Raw genomic sequence first — 14548 nt, 5'->3', positions numbered from 1 at the left:
GAAGCCTGGAAAATCGTTTTAAGCCTCCAGGCCATATTATGGGTTAAGCCTCCAAACCATACTTTTGCTCTGTACAACCTCTTAGTTATAAAAAGCCATAATAAGCCACCTACAGAAATGTATGGGGCTATACTGTAAGAAGGGCATACACATACAGAATATATTTTACAGTCTGAGTCATACAGAATCTCAGAGAAAAGAAAACTGAGGCATGGTCCACTGGATGCCATATTACAGACTCTGTATAAGCTCTCTACATATAGCTATCACGTCTGGTAAGGCAGGTACAAGATGTGTGGTGCAGAGGGAAGGGAGGACGGGTGCCCTGACACGTGTAGGAGTGGTAACCCCTAACTCACCTAGCACTGGCACCTGGCTACCCTGACGTCCTTAGATGGGTTGCCCACCCATACGCCGATCATGTGCCTCATCCCTGGCTTACCCTGAAATAAGCCCTAAGTAGTGAGTAGGGCGGTGAGAGCACTAGTCCTCACCACTGACACCTAGGGTAACAGCAGGGAGTGGACAAACAATACAAACCCCACATATAATCTCTGAAGGGAGACAACAGACAATAGGAAACAAACTGTCACAGTAGATAAAATAAGGGAAGGAAACGGCAAAGCAAACAAAACAACTGACTAGGCCCCAAAAGCTAGGGAACAAAGGGGTCATCTCCTAGCAATCCCTAAAAGACTTTCCCTACGCTGCTATGCCCATGTGCATATCTCGATGGTAGATATGCACATGCCCATGTACCGAAGCTGAAACACACTGGACCAAACCCTCAGCAGTAGGGAAAAGGGAAAGAGACTACCAGCTCCTTCAGCCACCGAAGGAGCTAGCGTCACTCTAGGGGCCTAGTAAAAACAGACACAGAAGAAAAAAAAAGGGAGAAGGACTTATCTTTAGATGAGTTGGAGAAGACAATCCACCAAAACTTCCAACACACAAACAAGGAAGAACTATAACCCGCAAAGGCTACAGGGAGAGGGAGGAATAAATAGCCTCCCCAATGACCAAACGAACCACACCTGATAGGAGGTGGGATTCTGTTTAAACCCAAAACAAAACAAACTGTCAGATCAAGTCACGTGCAGCAACTCTGACAGATCGTCTCAGAACACCCACAGGGCAGGGCATGACGGTTCCCCCCCCCTCCCTCTATGGGGTGACCTCCGGACACCCAGGCCCAACTTTATCTGGGTGTGCCCTGTGAAAGGCATTAACAAGGCGACCAGCGTGTTAACATCAGTATCCGGAACCCACATTCTTTCCTCGGGACCGTATCCAATGCATGAGGTACTGAAGGGAACCCCGAAGAACACGTGAGTTGAGAATTCTGGAGATCTGAAACTTCAGATTACCATCAACCAAAACAGGAGAAGGAGGCAAAGGAGATGGTTCCACATATTTCTTCAACAAGGACCTGTGAAACACATTATGGATCTTCCAGGCCTGCGGAAGTTCCAGATGAAACGCCACCGGATTGACAATGGCCGAGATTTTATAAGGGCCAATAAATCTTGGACCCAATTTCCAAGAGGGTAGATTCAGCTTAATGTTTTTAGTGGACAACCACACCAAATCACCCACACACAGATCTGGACCAGTCATACATCTCTTGTCAGCCATCCGTTTATAGCTTTCACCCATGGTTTTCAAATTAACTTGAATCTTCCGCCAGATAGATGACAAAGAGGAAGAAAATCTCTCCTCTTCTGGTATCTGAGAAGATTCGGTCCCAGAAAAAGTACCAAACTGAGGGTGAAAACCATATGCACCAAAAAATGGTGACTTATCAATTGACTCCTGCCTACGGTTGTTCAAGGCAAACTCAGCTAAAGACAAGAACGAGGACCACTCATCCTGATTCTCAGCGACAAAACACCTTAAATAGGTCTCCAGGTTTTGGTTAGTGCGCTCAGTTTGACCATTCGACTGAGGATGGAAAGCTGAAGAGAAAGACAACTAAATACCCAGGCGAGAACAAAATGCCCTCCAAAACCTGCAAAACAAATTGAGTCCCCCTATCAGACACCACATCAGGGGGAATGCCATGTAATTTCACAATGTTATTAATAAAAACCTGAGCGAGAGTTTTCGCATTGGGCAAACCTGATAATGGTACAAAGTGAGCCATCTTGCTGAAGCAGTCCACTACCACCGTTTTCCCAGAGGAACTCGGCAAATCAGTAATGAAGTCCATGGACAAATGCGTCCAATGACGAGATGGGATGGACAAAGGAAGAAGGGATCCTGATGGCCGAGTGTACGCCACCTTCACGCATGCACAGGTCTCACAAGCTGCTACATAACTCTCAACACTTTTACACAACCCAGGCCAACAGAATCTCCGGGAAATAAGATCTACCAGGGATCTACTTCCAGGATGTCCCGCAAGGACAGTATCATGATGCTCCTTGAACACTTTGTATCGCAGTTCAGAAGGAACAAACAAATTCCCTGGAGGACAAGAATCAGGAGCCTCCCAAACAAATTCCCTGGAGGACAAGAATCAGGAGCCTCCTCTTGAACCCCCAACACTTCCGTCTCCAGCTCAGGGTAAAGAGCGGAAACCACCACCCCATTAGCCAAAATCGGAGCGGGATCCTCCGAATCTCCCCCGCCCCCCCGGAAAGCTACATGACAACGCATTCGCTTTCACATTTTGAATCCCAGGGCGATAGGTGACCACAAAATTGAACCTGGTAAAAAACAATGAGCATATAGCCTGCCTAGGATTTAAACGCTTTGCAGATTGCAGGTAGGTCAGATTCTTATGGTCAGTAAATACCGTAATCGGATAGGTAGCCCCTTCTAGCCAATGGTGCCACTCAACAACTCTCTATTCCCAACATCATAATTTCTCTTGGCGGCCGAGAGATTTTTGGAGAAAAAAGCACACGGGCGCCATTTGCTAGGAGAGGGACCCTGCGACAAGACTGCTCCAACTCCCACTTCTGACGCATCAACCTCCACAATGAAGGGTTGAGACACATCAGGTTGCATCAGAATGGGCGCAGAAGCAAAACATTTCTTAATAGCAGAAAAAGCCTGTAATGCCTCATCCGACCAGACAGAGAAGTCAGCGCCCTTCCTAGTCATATCTGTCAAAGGTTTGACAATGGTGGAATAATTCAGCATGAACTTTCTGTAGTAATTAGTAAATCCTAAAAACCGCATCAGGGCTTTCTGATTCTCCGGCCGATCGCATTCCAGTACCGCACGGACATTTTCTCGATACATACGAAAACCGGAGGCAGAAAGCAAGGACCCCAAAAACGGCAGCTCCTGAACAGCAAACACACATTTTTCCAACTTAGCATACAATTTATTCTCCCGAAGGATCAATAACACTTGTCGCAAATGATCCTGATGAGTCTTCATATCGGGAGAGTAAATTAGTATGTCATCGAGGTAAATAACCATGAACCTCCCCACCAAATGATGAAAAATGTCATTGATAAAGCGCTGAAAGACTGCTGGAGCATTAGTTAAAGGGAATGACTAGGTTCTCGAAGTGACCCTCGGGGGTATTGAAGGCCATTTTCCACTCATCTCCTTCCCTGATTCTGATCAGATTATAAGCTCTTCTTAAATCCAACTTAGAAAACACCTTAGCACCAACAATCTGATCAAAAAGATCCGGAATCAAGGGAAGGGGATAAGGATCACGGACTGTAATGAGATTCAGTTCCCGGAAATCTAGGCACGGTCTAAGGGATCCGTTTTTCTTTACGAAAAAGAAGCCAGCGGCCATAAGAGACTTAGATGGTCTAATATGTCCCTTTGCCAAAATCCCGGCAATGTACTCCTGCATAGCTACTTTTTCGGGTTGAGAAAGATTATATAACCGAGATTTTGGCAATTTTGCTCCGGGGATAAGATTGACCGGAAAATCATATTCCCGGTGAGGGGGCAACTCCTGAGCTTCACCCTCCTAGAATACGTCCGAAAAATCGGAAAGAAAGTGAGGCAACACCTTAGTGACCACCCCCGAAATAGAGGCACTAAGACAGTTGTCCATACAAAATTCACTCCAATTCCTGATTTGTCTTGTTTGCCAGTCAATGGTAGGGTTATGTTTAATGAACCATGGTAAACCCATAACCATCGGAGCAGGCAAACCTTTCATAACAAAACAAGAAATGAACTCAAGATGAGAATCACCCACCCTCAAATGAATATCCTGAACAATATGAGCTAGACATCTTTGCGAGAGGGGGCGGAATCTATAGCAAACACAGGTATCTCTTTGCTTAATGCGGTAGTTTTAAAACCATGACTCTGAACAAACTGAAAATCAATAAGATTAACCCCTGGCCACTGTCAACAAATACCTTTAACTCAAAATTTCCAGAGTCTAGCGCCACCATGGCTGGCAGGAGGAATCGGGTACTGCAGGTAGGATACAAATATGCCTGATCTGACTCCCCATTTACACTACCAAGAGTAAGGGAGTTTTTTTTTCCTTTGAAGGGATCCCCTATTTGTTTTTCATTACCACTTCGAGGTTTAATAAAAGGGCAGACATTAACAAAATGACCTTCTTTACTACAGAAGAAACAGTCTATTCAGCTTCCTAAAATTCCTATTACCAGAGCAAGAAGTAACCTGACCCAATTGCATAGGCTCCTCTCCAGCCCATAATCCAGGTGTCAGAGTACCCCGAGGGACAGGAAGGACTGATTCCCCACCAGGCAGAACCCCCTGCCCGAAGGGAATCTTGCATCTCTCCCTAAGATGCCTATCAATCCGTACGGCCAAAGACATGGCCGCCTCCAAGGAATCAGGTTTTTCATGAAATGGAAAGGCATCTTTTAATCTCTCAGATAGCCCCTGACAGAACTGACTACAGAGTGCAGGATCGTTCCACTCTGAGTCAGTTGCCCATCTTCTAAATTCAGCACAATACGACTTAGCAGTACGTTCTCCCTGGCACAAGCTCCGCAACTTAGATTCAGCCATGGAGACCCGGTCAGGGTCATCATAAATCAGACCCAGGGCTCCGAAAAATTCATCCACCGACCAGAGGGACTGAGAACCGGTTGGCAGAGAAAAAGCTCAGGACTGAGCATCACCTTTTAACAGAGAAATAATAATCCCAACTCTCTGGTTTTTGTCTCCAGATGAAATCGGACACAGACGAAAATACAATTTACAGGACTCCCTCAACCAGACAAAGGTATCACTTCCCCCGGAAAACCTATCAGGGAGAGCGACCTTAGGTTCCAGGCAGACCTGGTATCCTCCGGCGGCACCAGATGCCAAAGAACTCTGACACTGTGCAACCGAATTGCGGAGGTTCAGCTACCTCCAAAGACAATCGCTGCATGCGATCAACCAAAGCATCAATAGTCTCCATTTTGCAAAAAATTGCAGTACGGCGGGTTATAATGTCACGGTAGGTAAGATAAGGGAAGGAAACGGCAAAGCAAACAAAACAACTGACTAGGCCCCAAAGGCTAGGGAACAAAGGGGTTACCTCCTAGCATTTCCTAAAAGACTTTCCCTACGCTGCTATGCCCATGTGCATATTTCGATGGTAGATATGCACATGCCCACGTACCTAAGCTGAAACACACTGGACCAAACCCTCAGCAGTAGGGAAAAGGGAAAGAGACTACCAGCTCCTTCAACCACCGAAGGAGCTAGCGTCACTCTAGGGGCCTAAATGACCAAAAGAACCACACCTGATAGGAGGTGGGTTTCTGTTCAAATCCAAAACAAAACAAACTGTCAGATCGAGTCACGTGCAGCAACTCTGAAAGATCATCTCAGAACACCCACAGGGCAGGGCGTGACACAAACTGGAACAAACCGGAGATCCAGCCACACTGTTCAAACAGCTCCATCAGGCTCCACAGCAAGGAAGGAAGGTCTATATTTGGCAACAAGGAAAGTAGGAAGAGAGACTAAATAGTGTCTGGGAGTGGCAGACCAAGAACAGCTGAAAGGAAAACTACCGAAACCTAGAAAGGACAAAAAGGATAGTAAACCAGAACAGGAAAACCTGGATCGGAATCCATTCCCACAACTAGGTCATGGAGCGATCCCTTGATATCGGGCGAGTAGCCCCACGCTGCGACCTTCTGACCCCAGGCACCACAGGGTCCTCAATAGGTCGTGACAATAGCGTTTCCATTTGTGTGAGGCCTTAGGCTCAATTTATATCACTACCAATATATAGAATTTATTAAACACCAATCATACATTTACAATTGCAAAGGTATGAACAGGGCCTACAGTATTGAATCCTGCAAATAATTTTAGAAAATGTACATGCAGTGAGGAGGTAAATATGGCATTATCATCCGTGGCAGAAGCATTTATATAAACATGACAACCTGCCAATTGTAGTGCCAAACACTTATAATGCCAGGAAACACCCTTCTAAAATATGTAAAACATATAACTCAGACAGGAAGCTCAGTGATCTGTTTTTGCCTACAGTTGAAGTATATTACCAGTAAGGATAACCGGCTTAAGTACTACAAAGCCCTAATATAATTGTATAATAATGTATGAACCTCTGTAGTGTGACTTGTCTATTGAACTACTTGAGTAAGTACCAATCTATTACAGTCATGATGAAGCTTTTAATGAGACATTTGTGTGGCAAGCTATGGCAGCTAAACTCAGCTGTTCATGAGATGCCCATTAAAGGGATTGTCTCACTTCAGTAAGTTGCATTTATCATGTAGAGAAAGTTAATACAAGGCACTTACTAATGTATTATTATTATTATCCATATTGCTTCCTTTGCTGGCTGGATTCATTTTTCCATCACATTATACACTGCTTGTTTCCATGGTTACAAACCACCCTGCAATCCATCAGTGGTGCTCGTGCTTGCACATTATAGGAAAAAGCGTCAGCTTCTCTCGTGGCTGGGACAGTGGGAGCTCACATAGGCTAGTGCTTTTTCCTATATTGTGCAAGCACGACCACCACTGATGGATTGCAGGGTGGTCTGTAGCCATGGAAACGAGCAGTGTATAATGTGATAGAGAAATGAATCCAGCCAGCAAAGGAAGCAATATGGATAATAACAATATATTGGAAGTGGCTTGTATTAACTTTCTCTACATGATAAATGCCAATTGCTGAAGTGAGACAACCCCTTTAACTTGCTTGCTCATGATTTTCAGGATTGCTGAAATCTTAAAACTGAGGCAAGCTAGAAAACTGAAATACTCTCTATGGACTCTAGTTAACCACTTGCCATCCGGGCCATTTGCCCCCTTCCTGACCAGGCCAAATTTTGCAAAACTGACATATCTCACTTTATGTGGTAATAACTTTGGAACGCCTTTATTTATCCAAGTCATTCAGAGATTGTTTTCTCGTGACACATTGTACTTCATGATAGTCATAAATTTGAGTCAAAATATTTCACCTTTATTTATGAAAAAATCCCAAATGTACCCAAAAATTTGAAAAATTCGCAATTTTCTAAATTTCAATTTCTCTGCTTTTAAAACAGAAAGTGATACCTCATAAAATATTTATTATTTAACATTCCCCATATGTCTACTTTATGTTGGCATCATTTTGGAAATGTCATTTTATTTTTTTAGGACGTTAGAAGGCTTAGAAGTTTAGAAGCAATTCTTCAAATTTTTAAGAAAATTGCCAAAACCCACTTTTTAAGGACCAGTTCAGGTATGAAGTCACTTTGTGGGGCCTACATAGTGGATACCCCCATAAATGACCCCATTGTAGAAACTACACCCCTCAAGGTATTCAAAACCGATTTTACAAACTTTGTTAACACTTTAGGCGTTCCACAAGAATTAAAGGAAAATGGAGATCAAATTTTAAAATTTCACTTTTTTAGCAGATTTTCCATTTTAATCAATTTTTTTCTTTAACACATCGATGGTTAACAGCCAAACAAAACTCAATATTTATTACCCAGATTCTGCGGTTTACAGAAACACCCCACATGTGGTCATAAACTGCTGTATGGGCACACGGCAGGGCGCAGAAGAAAAGGAACTCCACATGGTTTTTAGATGCCATGTCCCATTTGAAGCCCCCTGATGCACCCTTACAGTAGAAACTCCCAAGAAGTGACCCCATTTTGGAAACTAGGGGATAAGGTGCCAGTTTTATTAGTACTATTTTTGGGTACATATGATTTTTTGATCATTCATTATAACACTTTATGGGGCAAGGTGACCAAAAAATTGGTTGTTTTAGCACAGTTTCTATTTATTTATTTTTACAGCGTTCACCTGAGGGGTTCAGTCAAGTGACATTTTTATAGAGCAGATTGTTACGGACGTGGCGATACCTAATATGTATACTTTTTCTCATTTATTAAAGTTTTACACAATAATAGCATTTTTGAAACAAAAAAATTATGTTTTAATGTTCTGAGAGCTATAGTTTTTTTATTTTTTGAGAGATTTTCTTATGTAGGGGCTCATTTTTTGCGGGATGAGGTGACGGTTTCATTGGTACTATTTTGTGGGACATACGCATTTTTGATCACTTGGTGTTGCACCTTTTGTGATGCAAGGTGACAAAAATTGCTTGTTTTGACACCGTTTTTTTTTTTTTTTTTTTTTTACGGTGTTCACCCGAGGGGTTAGATCATGTGATACTTTTATAGAGCTGGTTTTTACGGACGCGGCGATACCTAATATGTCTATTTTATTTTATTTTTTCTATTTTAAATTTTTTTTTTTATTCCTTACTTGGGAACTTTTTTTTTTTTACATGTGAAACTTTATTTTATTTTATTTTTTCAACCCTTTATTTTTTTTATTTTTTTTTACACTTTTCGTCCCCCATAAGGTCATACAAGACCTCTGGGGGACATTTGCTTCACTTTTTCTTTTTTTTTCACAGTTGATTTCTCCTGTAACTGGGGCTGACATAGTAGCCCCAGTTACAGTGGAAATGCACCCCTATAGAGGCTGTACAGCAGCAATCTAGCGCTGTACAGCCTCACAGCAGGGCTGATCGAGGTCTCTGAGAGACCTCACACAGCCCCTGCACACTCCGGTCACGGCGGTCACATGACCGCCGGGCTGGAACAGGAAGCGCACAGCGCTTCCTTCTCTGCAGACACAGCGCTCGGCGAGCGCTGTGTCTGCAGCGATCGTGAAGGCAGGGACACCTGGGAACTGTCCCTGCCTTGTCTTAGGGTTGCCCTGCTGTCACTGACAGCGGGCAACCCGATCAGCAGCTGCACGATTAGCGTGCAGCTGCTATTTCTGACAGGACGTTCTAAAACGTGCTGTCAGAAATAGACGTCCACCCATAGGACGTTTATATCCTATGACGCCCCCTCCTCATGTTAATTGACAGGGCCAGCAAACGCGATTGTCCTCTGACTGGCCCTGTCTGCGTTTTAAATCTCGCGCCTTCGCCGTACCGGTCTTCAGTCGGCGCAGGCGCACTGATAGGAGGACGCTCGCTCGGCCGCTCCTTCCTCAGTGCGCCTGCGCCGGGTGTAGATGTGACGTCATCTGCGCAGGCGCATTGAGGATGGAGCGGCCGAGCGAGCGTCCTCCTATCAGTGCGCCTGCGCCGACTGAAGACCGGTACGGCGAAGGCGCGAGATTTAAAACGCAAACAGGGCCAGTCAGAGGACGAGCGCGTTCGCTGGCCCTGTCAATCAACATGAGGAGGGGGCGTCATTATGAAAAGAGGATGCGGCTGCTACCAGCAAGTAGCCGCCCTACTTGCTGGTAGAGAGGTAATTTACATATTATAAAAGTCAGTTTTTAGAAGAAACTACTGAACGAAAATGAGTAAGAGCATTATATATTGATATATCGCAGTATAAGGAATTTAAGTAGCCAAAAAAAAATAATGACTTTAGTGGGGTGACTTGTGCCCGCCTCTACAACTCCATCTCCCTGTTCGGCCTCTTGCACATGAACGTTGTGTGCCCGTGGCCATATTACAATCATGGAGATGCGGAACGGAAGCATGGATCAGAACCCCACGGAAGCACTGCAGAGTGCTTCTGTGGTGTTTCTGGCCGTGCCTCTGCACCGCAAAAAAATTGATGTTCTATTTTTTTCCGGTGCGGATGGATCACAGACCCATTCAAGTTGAATGGGTCTCGATACGTCCCAGCCGCCGCACGGATGTTGCCTGTGCATTGGGGACCGCAAATTGTGGTCCCTAATGCACGGAACGGATGTACAACGTTCGTGTGCAAGAGGCCCTACCTGCAGTCATATAACACCACCTGAGCTAGCATTGGAAACCAAGTGTTATCATTATTTTTGTTAAAGGGCTGTGTCCGTACAGAGGCAGTGGTCAATCATCACACACAGTATCAGACTGTGTAGGTACATGTTTTTTTGACCTAATTGAGGTGACAGCTCCTCTATAAATTCAGTGATATGTTTTCTCTGATTGTAGAGAATCTCTTTGCTTTTCTTTGCAATCTGGCCCGACCACTTTGATGACTACAGAGTTTGCTGCCCAGATCTTTGGCCCATTCTTCTTTAGCAACACAAGTAAATACAGACCCCAGGCCATATCCTATAATAAATACAAACCCAGGAATAAGTACAGACCTCAGACCAAATCCCCTAAACAGATAAAGTTGTAACAATTACAACATTTTTATATTCTTTTTGTTGAAATAGTGCTCTCATCTAATTTAATTTGTTAATTTGTTATAATTTGTTGCCATAAGGAGCAATGTAAATATCACTAGAAACTAGGTCAGCAACAAACATTATAAAGCAGAACTGCACACGGATGATCTGCTCCTATAAGTATGCTAACCTCAGATATGCTTCCCTTCTGTCATCAAAGAACTTGACACTTGGACACTTCAAGTTCAATTATTCAAAAGCTCTTAAAGTCTCAATGACCCCTCTTTACAATCTCACCTTAGCAATTTCTTCCCATTCAATGGGACAAACATTTCCCTCAAGTACCTGGGAATATAAGTCCCACCAGATATTAAGTCTTTGTATTCAGTAAATTATTTCCCACTTTTTCAGTAAATTATTTCCTCAGGGACCTAAACCACTGCAATTAAAAATACCTTGTACAGTGTGGGCATATTAATACCCTTAAGGGCCCATTCACACAACCGTAAGGGCTCCATGGCCATATTGGACCTATCTATCGGATACCTCTATGGAGGTAGCATGTATTCTTTAAATTGCTGGTATATTTTGTGTGATATAAGAATGAGGATTTTCTTGTGTCCCTCTTTTTGTGACATTTATACGGTGCCTATTATTGGTATGAGCGGGAGAGGTTAGTAGCTCTTTTTGAGCTTTGGAGGACATAGATTTTGATCCCACCAAGGACTTGGTTCAAAATGTTTGATACTATCCAATGACTTTGTTAACTCACAGGTTGTTGGACGGTTCAATAATTTTATTTCATGTATTAGAAAGTTATTTTGACTGGAGCTTGGTGACATTGATATTTTTTGGTCTAGATGATTGTTAATGGGGAGACCCCAGAAGCTGCATCCTCTCCATAAATGGGGATGGATGCGCTCTAGGTGCTTCTAACCCCAAGTCCAAATGGTGGATGGTGACTGGATAGCCCGCGCACCAAGGATGGGAATCAATGGATGTGTGTGGATTTCTGTACAGTCGTTTTTTGATGTTATGTCTAGACATTGGCCACTGGTTGCTCCAGTATTATCTTTATAAAGGATCAAGTCCGTTGGGAGGAGATCCCTTTTTTTGCCCCCTATTTAAATTAAGGTTAAAAATATGTTACAATTTATTCTTCTTGCTGCTCAATATCCGATTTCTAGACACAGTATTTATGTTATATAAAAGTACCTCCTCTTTCTTGTGATAAAAATTGCCTCATTGAATATATTGGATGCCGATAGATATCAGGATCTGTGTTTAATATCTGGGCATCTAGTTTCAAACTATTGATATAATCCAGTTGATTTCCTTATAGACACTCCGCCTCCCGTTTGCCAATATATTGTATTATAGAGTTAAGTTTGGTATCCTAGAGAGTGATGCTTAAAGAATCACATGACTAGATAGCGTCACATGACCAGCAGATGCACATGACCTGAAGACGTCATGCCGGCTAAGTTAGCGTTGTTACACTGATCACATGGAATGCTAGATTGTCAATAATCTTCGGAGAAAATGCGCAATGTATTTCGGGTACTTGGTGGTGGCGCATACACAGTCTGACTCTGGAGATGCCGCACATATTACCTACAGCTCGGGCCCTCCGGAATACCTCCTTCAGCATGACGCTTTGGGTATGTTAACTACTTATACCCCATTTTACTGTATATATTTATAATGTACACATAGAAATTAAGTGTGAGTTGTATGTAATTAAGATTGGGGAGCAGTTGACATTTTAGGGTGACTTAGTCTGTCCAATCAGGTGTTTGCTAAGGCTATATACACTGCTCAAAAAAATAAAGGGAACACTTAAACAATACAATGTAACTCCAAGTCAATCACACTTCTGTGAAATCAAACTGTCCACTTAGGAAGCAACACTGAGTGATAATCAATTTCACATGCTGTTGTGAAAATGGGATAGACAACAGGTGGTAATTATAGGCAATTAGCAAGACACCCCCAATAAAGGAGTGGTTCTGCAGGTGGTGACCACAGACCACTTCTCAGTTCCTATGCTTCCTGGCTGATGTTTTGGTCACTTTTGAATGCTGGCGGTGCTTTCACTCTAGTGGTAGCATGAGACGGAGTCTACAACCCACACAAGTGGCTCAGGTAGTGCAGCTTATCCAGGATGGCACATCAATGCGAGCTGTGGCAAGAAGGTTTGCTGTGTCTGTCAGCGTAGTGTCCAGAGCATGGAGGCGCTACCAGGAGACAGGCCAGTACATCAGGAGACGTGGAGGAGGCCGTAGGAGGGCACCAACCCAGCAGCAGGACCGCTACCTCCGCCTTTGTGCAAGGAGGAACAGGTGGAGCACTGCCAGAGCCCTGCAAAATGACCTCCAGCAGGCCACAAATGTGCATATGTCTGCTCAAACGGTCAGAAACAGACTCCATGAGGGTAATATGAGGGCCCGACGTCCACAGGTGGGGGTTGTGCTTACAGCCCAACACCGTGCAGGACGTTTGGCATTTGCCAGAGAACACCAAGATTGGCAAATTCGCCACTGGCGCCCTGTGCTCTTCACAGATGAAAGCAGGTTCACACTGAGCACATGTGACAGACGTGACAGAGTCTGGAGACGCCGTGGAGAACGTTCTGCTGCCTGCAACATCCTCCAGCATGACCGGTTTGGCATTGGGTCAGTAATGGTGTGGGGTGGCATTTCTTTGGAGGGCCGCACAGCCTTCCATGTGCTCGCCAGAGGTAGCCTGACTGCCATTAGGTACCGAGATGAGATCCTCAGACCCCTTGTGAGACCATATGCTGGTGCGGTTGTCCCTGGGTTCCTCCTAATGCAAGACAATGCTAGACCTCATGTGGCTGAAGTGTGTCAGCAGTTCCTGCAAGACAAATGCATTGATGCTATGGACTGGCCCGCCCGTTCCCCAGACCTGAATCCAATTGAGCACATCTGGGACATCATGTCTCGCTCTATCCACCAATGTCACGTTGCACCACAGACTGTCCAGGAGTTGGCAGATGCTTTAGTCCAGGTCTGGGAGGAGATCCCTCAGGAGACCGTCTGCCACCTCATCAGGAGCATGCACAGGCGTTGTAGGGAGGTCATACAGGCACGTGGAGGCCACACACACTACTGAGCCTCATTTTGACTTGTTTTAAGGACATTACATCAAAGTTGGATCAGCCTGTAGTGTGTTTTTCCACTTTAATTTTGAGTGTGACTCCAAATCCAGACCTCCATGGGTTGGAAAATTTGATTTCCATTTTTAATTTTTGTGTGATTTTGTTGTCAGCACATTCAACTATGTAAAGAACAAAGTATTTCAGAAGAATATTTAATTAATTCAGATCTAGGATGTGTTATTTTTGTGTTCCCTCTATTTTTTTGAGCAGTGTATATATATATATTTGATGCCATGTGCATCCCACTAAAATAAAATGTATTCTTAGGATATATGGAAAGCATTTACGTTGGTTTTCTGCTAATGGGATTTAATCAGAGGGACTGATTTTTTTTTTCTAACCTAATGAATCAGTCATTTGGACAGTTAGAATATACTAACCCACAGTGCGAGTGTAAGGCCCATTGTATTTCTTATCAAACCCATAAATTCAAGACTCATGATGGTCCCACTAAGGCTACTTTCCCACTTGAGACAGAGTGATCCGGCAAGCAGTTCTGTCACAAAAAAATTGTAAAAAATTGCAAATTTCCAAGTTTCAATTTCTCTACTTCTATAATACATAGTAATACCTCCAAAAATAGTTATTACTTTACATTCCCCATATGTCTACTTCATGTTTGGATCATTTTGGGAATGATATTTTATTTTTTGGGGATGTTACAAGGCTTAGAAATCTTGAAATTTTTCAGAAATTTTCAAAAACCCAATTTTTAGGGACCAGTTCAGGTCTGAAGTCACTTTGCGAGGCTTACAAAATAGAAACCACCCAAAAATGACCCCATTCTATAAAC

Source organism: Bufo bufo, chromosome 2 (assembly GCF_905171765.1).
Source record: "Bufo bufo chromosome 2, aBufBuf1.1, whole genome shotgun sequence".
Lineage (NCBI taxonomy): Eukaryota > Metazoa > Chordata > Amphibia > Anura > Bufonidae > Bufo > Bufo bufo.
This window is presented reverse-complemented; position numbering follows the sequence as displayed.